A 16,783-nucleotide genomic window follows, 5' to 3' on the forward strand; every position below is an offset into this window, starting at 1 on the left:
GAGGAGGTTTATTTGCACTGTGCAAATGAGGAAGATCGGCTCTGTCTTAGTTGTCCTGGCAGTGATCTTGGGGCTGCTTCATCCAACATTTTTATGGAGTTCGTCTGGTTTTTAATTGTCTTCATATAATTTTGAAATTATTTTTAGTAACTTTGTTATAGCATTTTCTTTCATTACATAGGTATATATGTTTATTGAGTCATTTTTTTATATATATATGTCAAGGGTTTTATGTTACTGAGTATTTTCATACGTGTTTTTAGTAATGGGTATTTAACTAGATGTTTGTTTGCTGTTATTTGAGCTCTGTTTTAAAAAGTAATTTACTGACTGAAAGATATTTTATGAAACTTTTGAATTGTTTATTATTTTGCTCTGTTTGTTAAAACAATTTTACTAATACTGACTTCCGTCTGTTTTATAATGTTTGTAGAGCTGAATCATCTCTATGATTGTTTTTTTATGTTCACTGCCTTTTTTTTTTTTTAATTTGATTATTGCTGCTGTATTCCTTAATGTTCATTTCATTGTTTATTTTAAATTAAAAAATTGACTCGTCTGTAAATATTCATAGCTTACTGTAAATAAATTAATTTAATGTAATTTTTTTGGTTTTGACAAACTCCTCCCTCCTTTGTTTGTCACCTCTCGTCAGTCATTACAGCCCAATTGCTTGTTTATTTTAAAGAATATGTAGATCTAGAAACTATATAGATCGTACCATATATATATATATATAATATATATATATATATATATATATATATATATATATATATATATATAGTTACAAAATGTCCTTTAATATCAATATATATTAATAATATTTTTTATATATGTTATTGTGAAATTTTTAGTTTAATAAGTTGTGTTGTCCCAATCTTGTAACCAAAACAAGAACTGTATATATAAACCAGTGGCAGAGAATTATCAACTAAAAATTCTCTTTTTACATGAAAATATCATTTCTGATGTTATGGCAAATTTATTAAAGGATGTTTATAACTATTATTGTATAGTTTGATGTGATAAATATATATATATATATATATATATATATATATATATATATATATATATATATATATATATATATATATATATATATATATATATATATATATATATATATATATATATATATATATATATATATATATATATATATATATATATATATATATATATATATATATATATATATATATATATATATATATATATATATATATATATATATATATATATATATATATATATATATATATATATATATATATATATATATATATATATATATATATATATATATATATATATATATGATAATATATAAATATATATATATATATATATATATATATATATATATATATATATATATATATATATATTATATATATTATAATTTTGACGTATATCCTCCTATAATTTTTGACATGTTTAAATCATGTGTTATGTTTAATGATAATGATTGTTGAAGTGTCATATTTAGTTTGGCATCAGATCTCAAAAGAACTTGATTAAGTAACTTGATAGCGTAATTTAGAATTGTTATTATAATTTTAATAGTAACGTAATTTAGAACGAATATCTTTCTTTCGTAGTATTTGAACACGTGTGTGTGTGTCCAGGAAGGGCTTGTTTCATTTCAATTGTCATCAGTTGAGATAAGAGGAAGCGCTTTGTTTTGGGTTAATGATGACAGGTTTGGAAAACAAAAAATTCGTCCCCATACGGGCTCAAGACAGTGATTTCATGTTGTTACATGCATTGTTCGAGTCACGTATGCCACTTGGAGAGAAAGAATACATGTCCTGATCAATTACGTCATGTTTTGTAAGATTGCATTCAAAACGTTTTGCTGGGATGACGTAACTTTCCTTCTAGAAGCTTCTCCATTGTATCTCGCACCCAAAACGCTTTAGTGACGTCACCTCCTGCTTCTAGAACTTTTTGTATCTCGTACCCAAAATGCTTTAATGACATCATGTAATTGTTTCACGTGTTACTGGAATCCTAAAATTTGTTTCATTCTGATTTCTGAGACCAGTTAATTTGGTTCCTCTCTCTCTCTCTCTCTCTCTCTCTCTCTCTCTCTCATTCCTAATTAGGAAGAGATTACTTTTAACGTAATTTTTGTGGTCACTTTTAACATTAACTTTTGAGATCTGAATTTAGCAAAGTTATTTAGTTGTGTAACGGCAAAAAAAAGTGTGTTTGTGTTTATAGCTGCAGCAAGTGATTTACAGAGGTTTTCACAAGTTTGTGTAAGGTAACGTGAAATTTTACTTATTGATACCATGGTATGATAAGTTAGGAAGTTATGGTATGATAAGTTAGGAAATTTTGAACAAGTGAAATCATTATTGATAAATCTTGTGTGTATTTTTGTGTGTTTTTCTATTTACAATTTCTTTATATTTTCACATTTTTTTATGTTTGTGATGTAACATTTATAGCATTTAAATTTTCTTGGTAATTTTTACATATTGCATACTTAATTTAACATTGCATACTTAATTTAACATTGCATACTTGATTTCATTTATTGAGATTTTCTTTTTAAATCTTGAGTAATTCTTGATAGTTTAAATTTTGCTTGATTAATTTAAATTCCTGATAAAGTTTTTGTGAATTAGTTTTGTTTCATAATTTAATTCAAGAATTAATTGAGTTTTGTGTTATTTTCAACTAATAGTAAATTTTTCAGATTGTGAATTCTAATTAATTGTGAATTTTATTATAAACTTTGAATCTGAAAATAAATTTTTGTATTTAACATTTTTAGAAAACAGTGTTTCATTTATTGATCACCAGTGAATAGGATTGATTGTGTGTGCATAAGGCAAAGTGATAAACATGTTTTGTTCTTTTAGTTTTGCTAAAGTGAATTAAGACCAGGAAACAGTTAGAGTTTTTGATGGAGTGATGCCCTTTTACTCTAGAAGATTTCTAGTTTAATTTTTGATACCTCACACATATTCTGATAAACTTAGTTTGATTTTTCAAGTATTGATAAATAAGTTTTTCTTAAGGGATCACTGTTACCTTTTAGAGTACTCAGTCGTAACAATTAATGTTATGAGAGTTCAGGTATCTGGCTGAAGTGAGGTATATTTTTGAATCTTGAGATTAGTTGTATATAATAAGGTATATGATATATATATATATACATTATATTGTTTGGTGCCCATAGATATGTATAACAAAACAAAATATCACTCTAAATTTATGGTTTATACTGGTGGTGTTAGGGATATATTTTGATAGGAGAGTGAACACATAGTTATTTTTGCTTTGTATTGTGAATTATTTAGTTGAGTAACTTTGAAAAAATGGCTCTGTTCAATGTTCAGACTAGTTTTTAGCAGGGGTTGTTTCCTTCCATCCAAGATTATTATTTGAATCCAACCTGACTAAGGCACAGTGGATTAAAAACTTTGCAGTCAGCATGAAAATTGGTAATGTGTCTAGTCTTTTTGATTTAAGGCAAAAAATCAAATATATTGCAACTCCAAGCATTAATGGACTCTCCTAAAATAGATGAAGAGTTAGGAGAGGCACAAGGAATTATGTTTAATGCATTCTTTTAGGCAGAACTATGATTAAACATGACACAAAGATAGAGATTTTTCTGTGTTGATTTGCAAAGCAGAGCTAGACGTAACCAAGAAGAATAAAAATTTTGATTAAGCTGAGGATACAGGCTGAAACAGAAAGTAAAATTCTCAGCAGAAAGAGAAAGTATTTAAGACAGAGAAAAAAGAGAAAAAAAATGTAATTACTGAAGAACCTCTGCAGAAGAAGAAAAGAATAGAGCTGAGAAGAAGAAAGAGAAAGAGCAAGAATGTAGGATAAGAAAGAGCAAGTTATTCATGATTGGGAGATGGAGTTAGTAAAAGTGATCCACATTACCTGTAAATATGTCTAAGTCTACCCAAGGAAAACTTCAAGACCCTGTATTTGATGTACCAAGAGTAAGAAATTAATTTGAAAGTTTATAGAAGAAGCTCCAGATGAGATTTTTGGAACACGTTGTATCCCCTTTGTCAACTGGTGTATGGGATGATAAGAAAATAAATCCAGAGTGGGGTCTTGTTAACAGAGTGATATCTCATTTCATATTAACCAATTGAACTGTGTCTAGTGAAATGAGTTATCAGTGAAATGATCAGTGCTTTCAAAGAACAATTACTCAAAAACAATTGGTAAAAATTTTCATTGTCACAGACCTCTGAATATCTATCTCTCTGAAAGATTGATCTCTTCTCTCTCTCTGACAAGATAACTTTCTTGGTATTATTTTTTTTTGCAAAGTAAGAAGAAACAAAATGATAGTTTTTGAGGATATACATAAAGTTTTATCTATAAGAACTTGAGGCAGTAGTTAGCCTATTCCAGAAAAATAATTTAGAGGAATGACCTGAACAAATAAGAGACTATTCAGAGAGAGAATCAGAGAGGTGCTAAAAACTCTGACAAAGCCCCAACATACAGTAAGACTTTAATTTATGTTGTCACATTAATTGCATATAATAGCAAAAGAAATTATAATATCAAATTACCAGAACCAACAAAACAGGTTTTAGGTTTCATCCAAATTTTGGAACATTAAACTGGGAATTGTTCTAGTCTATTTGCCATTATACAAAGCCAGGTAATTAACCCTCAGCAATTGAATGTTAAATCCTCATCATTAAGTTTCTCAAGACAGTGTTCAGAAGACTCTATGATTGTTCTGACTACTAACTCAAGTTGTCCAAGATTTAACTAGCAGTCAATATGTTTCAAACATCAACTTTGTAGGCAGACCCAAACCAGTTGGTCAATCCTTTTCAAAGGTAACCAGGTGAATTATAATATGAAGAGCAGTGGTAAACTTGAGATTATGTTTGAGTACCTTGTAAGACTGAGACTAAACAAGCAGCAATGTTTAGCAACCAGTGAAAATGTAACTTCAAGCAGTGAGTGGCTGAGCAGCTTGGAGGCTTTTTAAACCATAAATCTCTGAAGGTACTTCTGACAATTCAAGGAGGAAGTGTGCAGGTACCAGTCACGGTATTAAATGTGGTTTGGGGAGTAACCATAGTGTGGTAGTTCTTGTTGGTGCTCACCCACAGTTGGAGAAGAATTTCACTTGGAGATTCAGTTATTTTGAAGGGTATCCTTTCTTTCTCTTTAACTCCTATATGCCTGCTTGCATTTGTCTCTTTCAGAATTATCCTGACAGGAAATGTTTCTTTTGCTTGTAAAGGACTCACTAGCTGTTGAAGGTTTCTCATGTTTTACTGTTTAATAAATTTGGTCAGCTGCATTCATTTGTTCCTTGTCCTATAGTGACAGACAAACTGTTGAGGATTAGTCCTGATTTGTAGATTTAGAGAAGAAAACCTCCACCTGTTTCCAAGTTGTGTAACTACCAGGAGTATGAAGAGAACTATGGATGGAAGGAGTGAAGAAACTGAACAGGATTTACCTGTTACTCACTAAAGAAGGATCAAGTGAAGGATCTTTCAAAATATAGAAGAGCTGTTCCAGGAAAGTGAATTTTGTTTCCCCAGTGTTAGTAATGAAGAGATTACCCAAGAAGAAGAGGATCCTGTTGTTATTGAAGAGACTAATGTCTCAAGTATTCAAAGTGTTCCTGAAGATAGTACCTGAAACTATAACAGAGTTAGCAGATATTGAGAGTTCAGCCCTTGAAGTTGGTCAAGTGACAAGAGAGAAGCTAATGGAACTGCAGAAGAAGGATACAACGTTAAACTGATTTGTTCTTCAGAGTTGTTGATCAAGAAGAGATGCAAAAACTCTCTCACCTGTTATTATCTAAAGGAAGGAACTAATGAGGAAGTATGACCTGCAGATATACCACAAAATGCTGAATGGGGCGAATATCATGAAAACTTTTGATTCTAAAAATAAATCCATTGATTTTTAAACAAGTTGTAGCATTAGAATGCATGAATCTGGACATATGGGAATCAGGAAGACTGTTGAGAAGATTATGAAGTATTTTTTATGGCCTGGACTTCACAAGGATGTTATCAGAATTTTTTGCAGAGTGTGTCTATCACATACCAGATAGCTGGAAAACTTGAATGAAACAAATTCAGAAAGCAATGTTACAACCCATAGAAGTTAGAGGAGAACCCTTTAGCATCACAAAATTATAGATGTGGTTGGGCCACTTAAAGAAAACAAAGAAAGGAAATGAATATCTGTTAACATTAATGTGTCCAGTGACTTAGGTATCCTGAGACGATTCCTGTAAAAGTATAAGTGCAAAGGTAATTCTGAGAAGTTGGTGGAATTTTTCTGCAAGTTTGGAATACCAGAAATTGTGCAAAGTGATAGAGGAACGAACTTTACTTCAAAAAATTATTCCAGGATGTGATGAACTTGTTAGGAGTGAAACAACAGTTATCAACTGCTTATCATCCAGAGACTCAAGGAGATTTTGGAAAGGTTCCACCAGACACTGAAAAATTACATGATTAATTAAAGCATTTTGTAATGAATCAGGAAGAGAATGGGATACTGGTTTTCCTTTAATGTTATTTGAAGTTATGGAATGCTTATCAAGAAAGTATGGGATGTTCACAAAATGAAATGATTTTTGGTCGAGACATTGAGAGGTCCATTGAAGATTCTTGCAGAGAATTGGGAAGAAAATCAAGAGGAAATCCAAGGAGAATATGTGAAGAACTTGAGGAAAAGATTAAGAAAATTAGAAAATTCTCTTTAGAAAATTTGAAAAATAAGTCAAGAGAAAATGAAAAGAAAATATGATGCTAAAACTAAGCTAAGAAATGTTTAGTATTTGGACAGCAAGTTCTAGTGTTCTTATCAGTGAAGAGATTTCCCCCTTACCAATAAGTTTCAAGGTCCTTATAGGATAATAGAAAAGTTAAGTGATCGAACTTATGTGATTGAAACACCAGGAAGAAGAAAACGACAGAGGAAGATACATGTGAAATTTTGAAACCTTACTTCTCAGAGGCTAAACTGAAATAGTGTCAATAACACAGACAACTTCATCTACAGAGGACGATGATTAATGAATTGGGAGATGAAAGCAAGATGAACAATTCTTATAATATTAGAAAATTTGGAAGATAAACTAAAACATCTGAGTGTTTTATAGATATAAAGTAGTGAATTAAGTGAAGTGAAGAAGGAGAGTTTCCCTGAAATTTTTGCAGATGTATATATATGTACCAATCTGACAAAGCATGAGATAAAGATCAGAGAAGATGGAAAACCTTTTAATATAGAGAGCTTATCGCTTATCACCTTTTCATCGAGATGTTTTGAAGAAAGAAGTTGAATATTTGTTGCAGCATGGATTAGCAGAACCCAGTTCAAGTCATTATAGTTCTCCTTGTATGTTAGTGAAGAAACCAGATGGCTCATTTAAGATGTGTACTGATTATAGGAAACTGAATTCCATCAGTGTGGCTGACAATTATCCCTAGCCTCTTATTGATCAATTACTTGATAATATTGGGCAAGCCAAATTTGTTTCCAAGATAGATTTTTGAAAGGATATATATCAAATTCACTTTAGATGATGAATGCTAAGTTGCTGTCAGCTTTCATTACTCCTTTTGACTGTATCAATCCACTGTTTTGCCGTTTGGTCTGATGAATGCACCTGCAACATTCCAAGTCGAGTGATGGATCAACTACTTGGATCAATACAAAGGATTTAGGTGTATACCTTGATGACATTGTGATTTACCGCCATCATAATCAAACATGGGAAGAACATCTGAAGATATTAAGGTGGAAAAGTGTTCAACCAAACTCAACGCAGGTGGAAGGAAGCAGGAGAAAACAATCAACTTACAAAAAGTGAGTTTGGAAAGGCAACTGTTCAGTATCTAGGATTTGAAGTTGGCCCTAAAAGGTCTTCTACCGCTATCCACTCACTTTGATCAAAATAATATAGAAGGTATCCGTTATGGCTACTCCCTGTTTACTATATAGGAAATAGCTACATAAGATTTTTGGGCATGGCTGGATTTTATCGCCGATTCTGTCCAAATTTCTCATATGTAGTAGCTATATTTAACTGACTTAAATAGTCCGATAACAAAGTTTGTTTGGACTCCAGAATGTCAAGAATCATTTGAGAAGGTTATATAGCCATATTAACTTCAAGACCAGTAATTCAAGCTCCAGACTTCAATGTTAAAAAGTTTGTGATATAAGTTCACATTGTTGATGCATCTGACTGTGAAATTGGAGCTGTTCTACTTCAAGAAGATGACAACAAAAATTCTCCATCCAGTATGAAAATATTTATGTCTTCAAAAATTGATAAAAAACATCAGTAAAATTTATATCAACAATGATGAAAAAGAAACATTAGCATTAATCACAGCATTGAAAAAGTTTGAAGTGTATGTGAACCGACCTAGGAATGAAGAAATTTTAGTGTTATATATATGGATCACAATATATCTCATTCATCAATAAGATGAAAAATAATAATATGAGACTGACCAGGTGGTCTTTATGCCTATAATATATATATATATATATAGAGTTAAACATATTTCATAAAAGATATATGTATTATATATATTATTTATATATATATTGTATAATATATATATATCAAATATATATATAGGTAATCTTATATATAGGATTTTCATGATGTTGCCTTGTAATACGTATATCCTCCTATAATTTTGACATATTTACTTTTTTCATGTGTTATGTTTAATGATAATGGTTGTTGAAGTGTCATATTTAGTTTGGCATCAGATCTCAAAAGAACTTGATTAAGTAACTTGATAGCGTAATTTAGAATTGTTATTATAATTTTAATAGTAACGTAACTTAGAACGAATATCTTTCTTGGTAAAAGCGTAGTATTTGAACACGTGTGTGTGTGTGTGTCCAGGAAGGGCTTGTTTCATTTCAATTGTCATCAGTTCACATAAGAGCGAGCGCTTTGTTTTGGGTTAATGATGACAGCTTTTGAAAACAAACACCGATTCGTCCCGTACGGGCTCAAGACGAGTGATTTCATGTTGTTACTTGCGTTGTTCGAGTCACGTATGCCACTTGGAGAGAAAGAATACATGTCCTGATCAATTACGTCATGTTTTGTAAGATTGCGTTCAAAACGTTTTGCTGGGATGACGTAACTTTCTTCTAGAAGCTTCTCCATTGTATCTCGCACCCAAAACGCTTTAGTGACGTCACTTCCCTGCTTCTAGAACTTTTGTATCTCGTACCCAAAATGCTTTAATGACATCATGTAATTGTTTCACGTATTACTGGAATCCTAAAATTTGTTTCATTCTGATTTCTGAGACCAGTCGATTTGGTTCCATCTCTCTCTCTCTCTCTCTCTCTCATTCCTAATTAGGAAGAGATTACTTTTAACGTAAATTTTTGTGGTCACTTTTAACATTAACTTTTGAGATCTGAATTTAGCAAAGTTATTTAGTTCGTAACGGCGCCTGGTAAAAAAGTGTGTATTGTGTAACGCAACTGCAGCAAGTGATTTACAGAGGTTTTCACAAGTTTGTGTAAGGTAACGTGAAATTTTACTTATTGATACCATGGTATGATAAGTTAGGAAGTTGTGGAATGATAAGTTAGGAAATTTTGAACAAGTGAAATCATTATTGATAAATCTTATGTGTATTTTTGTGTGTTTTTCTATTTACAATTTCTTTATGTTTTCACATTTTTTATGTTTGTGATGTAACATTTATTTACATAGCATTGTAAATATTTCTTGGTAATTTAACATTGCATACTTAATTTAACATTGCATACTTAATTTAACATTGCATACTTAATTTAACATTGCATACTTGATTTCATTTATTGAGATTTTCTTTTTAAATCTTGAATAATTCTTGATAGTTTAAATTTTGCTTGATTAATTTAAATTCCTGATAAAGTTTTTGTGAATTAGTTTTGTTTCATAATTTAATTCAAGAATTCATTGAGTTTTGTGTTATTTTCAACTAATAGTAAATTTTTCAGATTGTGAATTCTAAATAATTGTGAATTTTAATTATAAACTTTGAATCTGAAAATAAATTTTTGTATTTAACATTTTTAGAAAAACAGTGTTTCATTTATTGACCATCAGTGAATAGGATTGATTGTGTGTGCATAAGGCAAAGTGATAAACATGTTTTGTTCTTTTAGTTTTGCTAAAGTGAATTAAGACCAGGGAAACAGTTAGAGTTTTTTGATGGAGTGATGCCCTTTTACTCTAGAAGATTTCTAGTTTAATTTTTGATACCTCACACATATTCTCATAGACTTAGTTTGATTTTTCAAGTGGTTGATAAATAAGTTTTTTCTTAAGGGATCACTGTTACCTTTAGAGTACTCAGTCGTAACAATTAATGTTATGAGAGTTCAGGTATCTGGCTGAAGTGAGGTATATTTTATATATATATATATATATATATATATATATATATATATATATATATATATATATATATATATAATTTATCCTAAATATTCTACTTTATTTAGATATTTTGCTACTGCTCCAGTAAAGATATTGATGCCATTTCCTTCACTTAGAAGAATAGTGATTAGCGGCGAAGGAACAAGAAAAGAAGAGAAGAGGTCGGGCATTATTGGGGTAAGGTTTCCTTCAGGCTATGAATAACCCTGGGTAGGGTGAGTACTTATATTGCCCCATGCAGCGTGTACCATTTGTGCGGGACAATGACTAATCCCTTTATAGCCCAGGGGTTGTTTCTTTTTGCCCGCACGTGGCTAATTACTATTCATAATATGGAGACAAGGTTTGAATAAAAGGTGAATGGGGAATAGATAACGAATATAAAAACACTGCAGAAATTTCAGACTACAGAAAATTGTTAGGATGTCTACTAGTCTTTTTTGCAATTACCTACATCACTTAGGCCAAAAACAGCAAGAGAATTCATCACTCGTAGACTGCAAACGTATAATCCATCTCCTAAAATAATCTTCATGAGTAAAGGAGAGGCTCAAGGGAAACAATTATACATCTCCTTTTATTCTTTTAACCTGAACCTATATAAATCATTTACTTTACGTGGCACACAAAGATAGTACCATTTTTCTGTGTTGATTTATTATGTGGCAGCAGCTATACTAACCAAGAAAAATAAATACCTGCCATTCTTACCGTTTATATGGTCTCTCTCTCTCTCTCTCTCTCTCTCTCTCTCTCTCTCTCTCTCTCTCTCTCATAAACACCTTCCTGGTAAGTAACACGGCATTCTCAGCACTATAGAAGTGTCGGAGGTATTTATTTCTTCTGAACAGCAGTCTTAAAAAAATGGTGCAACACAAAATATGTAATTACTGAGAGGAATTCCTATATACATCTGAAAAACATAGACCTGAATAGGTGAAATTCCTATTTATTTCCAAGAATGTAGGATAAGATATGAGAAGTTATTCTTTATTGCTGAAATATTCAGTATGAGTGACATATACTAGTAAATATATTCGTAAGTCACCCACAGTCAAGAAAACTTTATAAGTCTATGTGTATGTCTGAATGGTAAAACCAAGGTAAGACCAATGCTAATGTTGATCTCTTATATAAGAGCTAGCACAGCTTTGATAAATTCGATTTTATGGAACTACGTATGGTATCCCTTGTCAACTGGTGCTCGGTTACTGATAAAAATATCATCCAGAGATGGGGTTAATATATAATCAGTGATATGCTCATTTGCAACCATTATTGTAACTGTGTCTAGTGAAATGAGTTATCTAGTGAAATGAGAGTGCTTTCCAATGTTATTGGAGTACAATTAGAAGGAATAAATCATTGGTAAAAATTTTCATTGTCACATCTCTCTCTCTCTCTCTCTCTCTCTCTCTCTCTCTCTCTCTCTCTCTCTCTCTCTCTCTCTCTCTCTCTCTCTCTCTCCTCTCTCTCTCGGAAACAAAAATCTGAACTCTCTCTTCTGATTCTCTCTCTTTTCTGAAGGATCTCTCTCTCTCTCTCTCTATCTCTCTCTCTTTTATCTTTTTATAACAAAATTCATTATGATTAGTTTTCTGACGGATATACATATAATTTTTATCTATAACATTCAACTGTGATGTAGCTGCCTTTCGCGGATTTAAAATAAAAGCGAGAAAATGACAAAAGAAAAAAAGAAGACTGTGTCATTCGCAATCAGTAAGGTGCTTATACCTCTGGCAACAGTAAACCCCAATATACAGTACTTATGTTTATTTATTTGTGTTGTCACATTAATTGCATATAATATATATTACGGATGGCTACTATCACAATATTACCATAAAAGTAAAACAGGTTAATTCGTGGCAAAACAACAAATAAACGCGCTATTACAATGATTGTTTACGTTTTCGTGCGTCTGGAAGCATCCTACAGTTGACCACCGTGTGAAAAACCTCCGGATTGTGGGAAGTGTTAGGCCTCACCTCGGCCTAATCAAAGGGTTAACTGAGTAGGATATTCCTCAGCGAGCTCGTGGTATTCCTGTGAATTTATTTACTGACAAATATAAGCGAGAGTTTCCTCTTTCATTCATTACTGCGGGAGCCTCCGAGTGGGAGGGAAAAGGGTAGGCAGGTAAGGGCCAAACACACGGTCAAGACGACGCCGCCCCCCGCCCCCCAACGCCTGACTCATTCGTTTGTCAGCAGATACCACAAGACCAGAAGTAAACATTGGAATACACGTGCAAGCTAAGGTTTGTTTTGATAACGGAGAATAACAACTCCCCACACATAACCTCAGCAGTTCCGGACTGCCTCCGTGCATGTTATAAGATTAAGCTCTTTTTTTCTCGCCCTTGTGCGTTGGAGATTTTAATATTCGATAGGATCAATGTACTGTTTTCATTAGGACACATTTAAAATTGACAGAACAAGGAAAATTTCCTTTACACATCATAAGTGTATAAATCGTAAGGCCTTTCTTTTTTTATTAGTTCTGCAGCGTCTCTCCACAAAAAATACACATAAAGGCTTACATTAGCTTGGGCTACATTTTCGTTCATTAAGAACCTCTAAGTCTATTCAGACATATTAAGTTTTACAGTCTTTTGAGACACCTTGAAATTTGTCTTATTCAGACATGTTAAATTTTAACTAAGTCTTTTTAGACATACTGATAATTTTCTTATTCAGACACATTTGTCTTTTCAGACATATCAATTTTCATTCATTCTGAACAACTGAGTCTCTTCAGACATACTGAAATTTGTCTTATTCAGACATATAAATTTTTAACAGTCTTTTCAGACATGCTGAGATTTGTCTTATTCAGACATATTTGTCTTATTTAGACATACTAAATTTTGACTGAGTCTTTTCAGACAAATTGAGTCTATTCAGACACCCTGAATCTGTTCATTTTGAACAGTCTCGAGTCTCGTCAGACATTGAAACTGTTCACTCGTACAGCCCTGAGTCTTTTCAGACACCCTGAGTCCTTTGGGATAATCTGAGTCTTTCAAGACACCCTGAGTCCTTTGGGACACCCTGAGTCCTTTGAGACACCCCGAGTGTTTCAGATATATTGATTTTCTAACGGGTCACACCCATATAAGTGTTATCTCAAGATGTTTGTGACATCCAGAGCCCAGCAAAATGAGGACTTCAAATTCTACATGTCTGCTGGAAAGGACATGGGACTTTCAGGACAAGCCCTGAGGGAATGGGCCCAAGGGAGGGTAGACGGTGCCAAGGCGGAAAGAGAGGCTGAAAGACAAGAGAAGGAGAAAGGAAGAATAGCCCAAGAGAAATGACACGAGGCAGAGAGACAGGAGAAGTGGAAGGAAAGAATAGCCCAGGAGAAACGAGAAGAGGCAGAAAGACAGGAGAGGGAGAAAGAAAGAGCTCATCAGCTTGCAATGGCAGCCCAGGACATGCACAACACACCAACACCTCTCCTCACTCAACCCTCAGTAGTATAGGCACCCTCATGAGAAACTGGGATGAAGCCAAGTCTGAAGTCAGGCTCAACCATGTTAAAGGGGCCTGACAACCTATCAGCCCTCTTCTGCAGAAGTGTGTCTGATCCTGGGAAGGCACCTTGACTTTGGAGTTGACAGAAAAGGATCAGGGAGATCTTATATATATATATATATATGTATATATATATATATATATATATATATATATATATATATATATATATATATATATATATACACATATATATATATATATATACACACATATATGTGTGTATATATATATATATATATATATATATATATATATATATACTATATATATATATATATATATATATATATATATATATATATATATATATATATATATATATATATATATATATATATATATATATATATATATATATATATATATATATATATATATATATATATATATATATTCTGGGACATCTTTAAGTCTATAAAGAAACGAGCAATATCAACATGACCCTATCTTCCTGGAATCTTAGTTCCATTAAAAGTACCTAACTTCCAAATGTAAACATTTTCAGTATAAATATAAACTTGAAACCACAAAGAACAAACTCACTTGCTGTACAACGTACTCTACGCCCTGCGTCTTTTACATTCGGCGTCCTTCTTTCGGTTTTCCCCTTCATTCATCACTATAGGAATCAGACTGTTCTACTGTAGTGACGGTCAATCTACATCTCTCGAATCAAGTGCATCAAGAGTTCCTCAAGTTTGAAATGCATTTACATATTGCTGGCAATACCCAAACTCCTATAACAAAAGAAGAGGGTATTACTACGCCCATCAACACTACATTCTCTCTCTCTTTACACAGGTGTGAGACCAGATAAAAATGTATGATCAGAAAGCAGGTGATTTTCCAGCTCACAGTTACTGAGATTCATTTACTAGTTCTCTGTAACTTACTAACCAAAAAAGGTGCTTCTTAAGCAAACACGTAATTTGTTATCAAAACTGCATTCTGAGATCAAAAAGTAGACACACATTTTTTGTACAACATTCAGTCATTGTTTCTTCAAAAAGGAGCGGTGGATTTCAAGAGAAAATACGCCACTGCCATTTTAATTGCTGTGTCGTCAACTCAGCAAAAATGCAGGAAACACCCACATCATTTCCTGGATGCTTCATACACCTGCAAGGACGATTATCAGCAGTATGTTCCACTACAAGTTGAAGTGCGAGCAGAAGCGCAAGACAGGGAGGGTGTGCAGTGCAAATCTGAGAGGAGGACGCGTGAAGAAGCCGATACTGATGTGGAAATCGGACTGCACCCGGAGCTCATCGACATTTCACCAGTTAAATTCCTTTTAAATTCACACACACACACACACACACACACACACACATTAATCAATCACTTTCTCCATATACACCATACAAATCCTATGCAAAAGAAATGTGCAGGTGCATATAAACAAATGTTTGTGTGCGACCACATACAAACAAATATTGTATATACATTATACTATAAAGATACTATAAACTATTGAAAACTTTTTATATCAAACAAAACACAATAACTTGGGAACACCTTACCTATGTGAACTAATTTTAATCCTTTAATGGTCTACATCTGTCGCTGAATGAATCTTGAATCTACATATATATAATACTTCACAAAATCATTAGCAAATACCAATGTGAAAGATGTTCAACAATTCTTGATATCTTTTGATGCTCCATACATGAAGCCATTTGGCATCCATAATATGTCACTCTGCAAGAGAATAATAATAATAATAATAATAATAATAATAATAATAATAATAATAATAATAATAATAATAATAATAATAATAAAAGCGTAAAAGTAATGGGAAACTTTTCACAAGATTATAAACGAATATTAGTAACTCGGGAAAACACCTTGTCACATCCAAAGCTGGATACCTTAATGAGGTGCAGAGGGATGCATTCTACTAAAGGTTAAGTGAGCTCATGCTCTGAAACCAAAAAGTGACACTTGTGTTCATTCTACTGCTGAGAATGGTTACAACTTTTACAGTACAGTAGTAGCTCATGCTCTGAAACCAAAAAAAACAGATCTTCAAAACCACAACTTCTTTTCCGGATGAAACACTGTTAAGTGGGATGAAGCTGATGTTTGTATACGAAAAACAGAAATATGAAACACTGTTAAGTGGCTTGTTTGTGACATGTGATAAAAGTGATGTGAGAGACAGCCTCCGATCAGGTTGAACACAATGATTTCAACAGCCTGACAAGAAGGGCTAATGGACGACTTGATTATGGTAGGATCAATGGATGGTCCCGGGGACAACGGAAGAGTGGATGGATGGACAGTGTGCACTCGTGTCGGCCTCTTGGGGAAGTCCCTGAAGATGGCTGAATACAAGAAACCATCAGCCAGGTGCAGGAAGAGAGGCAATGGAGCTCTACAAAACTTGTGGAGCAGAAGTCTCCTATTTGGGAAAAGTATTCATGTGTGAGGGTGGTTCTGAGTCTAGCCCTCATGGATTAGAGCCATTGTTATTGACTGTCCATGGGGAAAAAGCAGTGTCAATGAAGATGACCCTGTGTGTAATGCAAGAGGGCTAAGAGGCAGAAGAGGAGAACGAAAGCTGAAGAATGCCCTAATGTGTGAAAATTCAAGATTGGCCGAAAAAATGAGACACCACTAGAACCAGAACCCACTTATTTTTACAGGTCAGCCAGACAGAGGCAGACATTTTCTTTCTTTCTTTCATCCCGACGCGACGCTATCTGGGGCCCCAAGCTGAGTGACACATCACACTTCCGCTCTACTTTCTTTGTGTTTTATTTCTCAATCG

The 16,783-nt window shown here is 32.9% G+C and overlaps 1 long non-coding RNA gene across 1 annotated transcript in view; it reads right to left on the reverse strand.

Annotated features, from left to right (window-relative positions):
• Nucleotides 1–15,914, reverse strand: part of LOC136825569 (uncharacterized) — a 47,780-nt gene extending 31,866 nt beyond the window's left edge. Inside the window, exons 1-2 of the long non-coding RNA XR_010849376.1 lie at nucleotides 15,528–15,914; nucleotides 14,548–14,741 (exon numbers count right to left, since the gene is read on the reverse strand). This is a non-coding gene — a long non-coding RNA (uncharacterized lncRNA). The remainder of the gene's footprint in view (nucleotides 1–14,547; nucleotides 14,742–15,527) is intronic.
• Nucleotides 15,915–16,783: the final 869 nt, after the last annotated feature.

This window comes from Macrobrachium rosenbergii, chromosome 38 (genome assembly GCF_040412425.1).
Source record: "Macrobrachium rosenbergii isolate ZJJX-2024 chromosome 38, ASM4041242v1, whole genome shotgun sequence".
Classification (NCBI taxonomy): Eukaryota; Metazoa; Arthropoda; class Malacostraca; order Decapoda; family Palaemonidae; genus Macrobrachium; species Macrobrachium rosenbergii.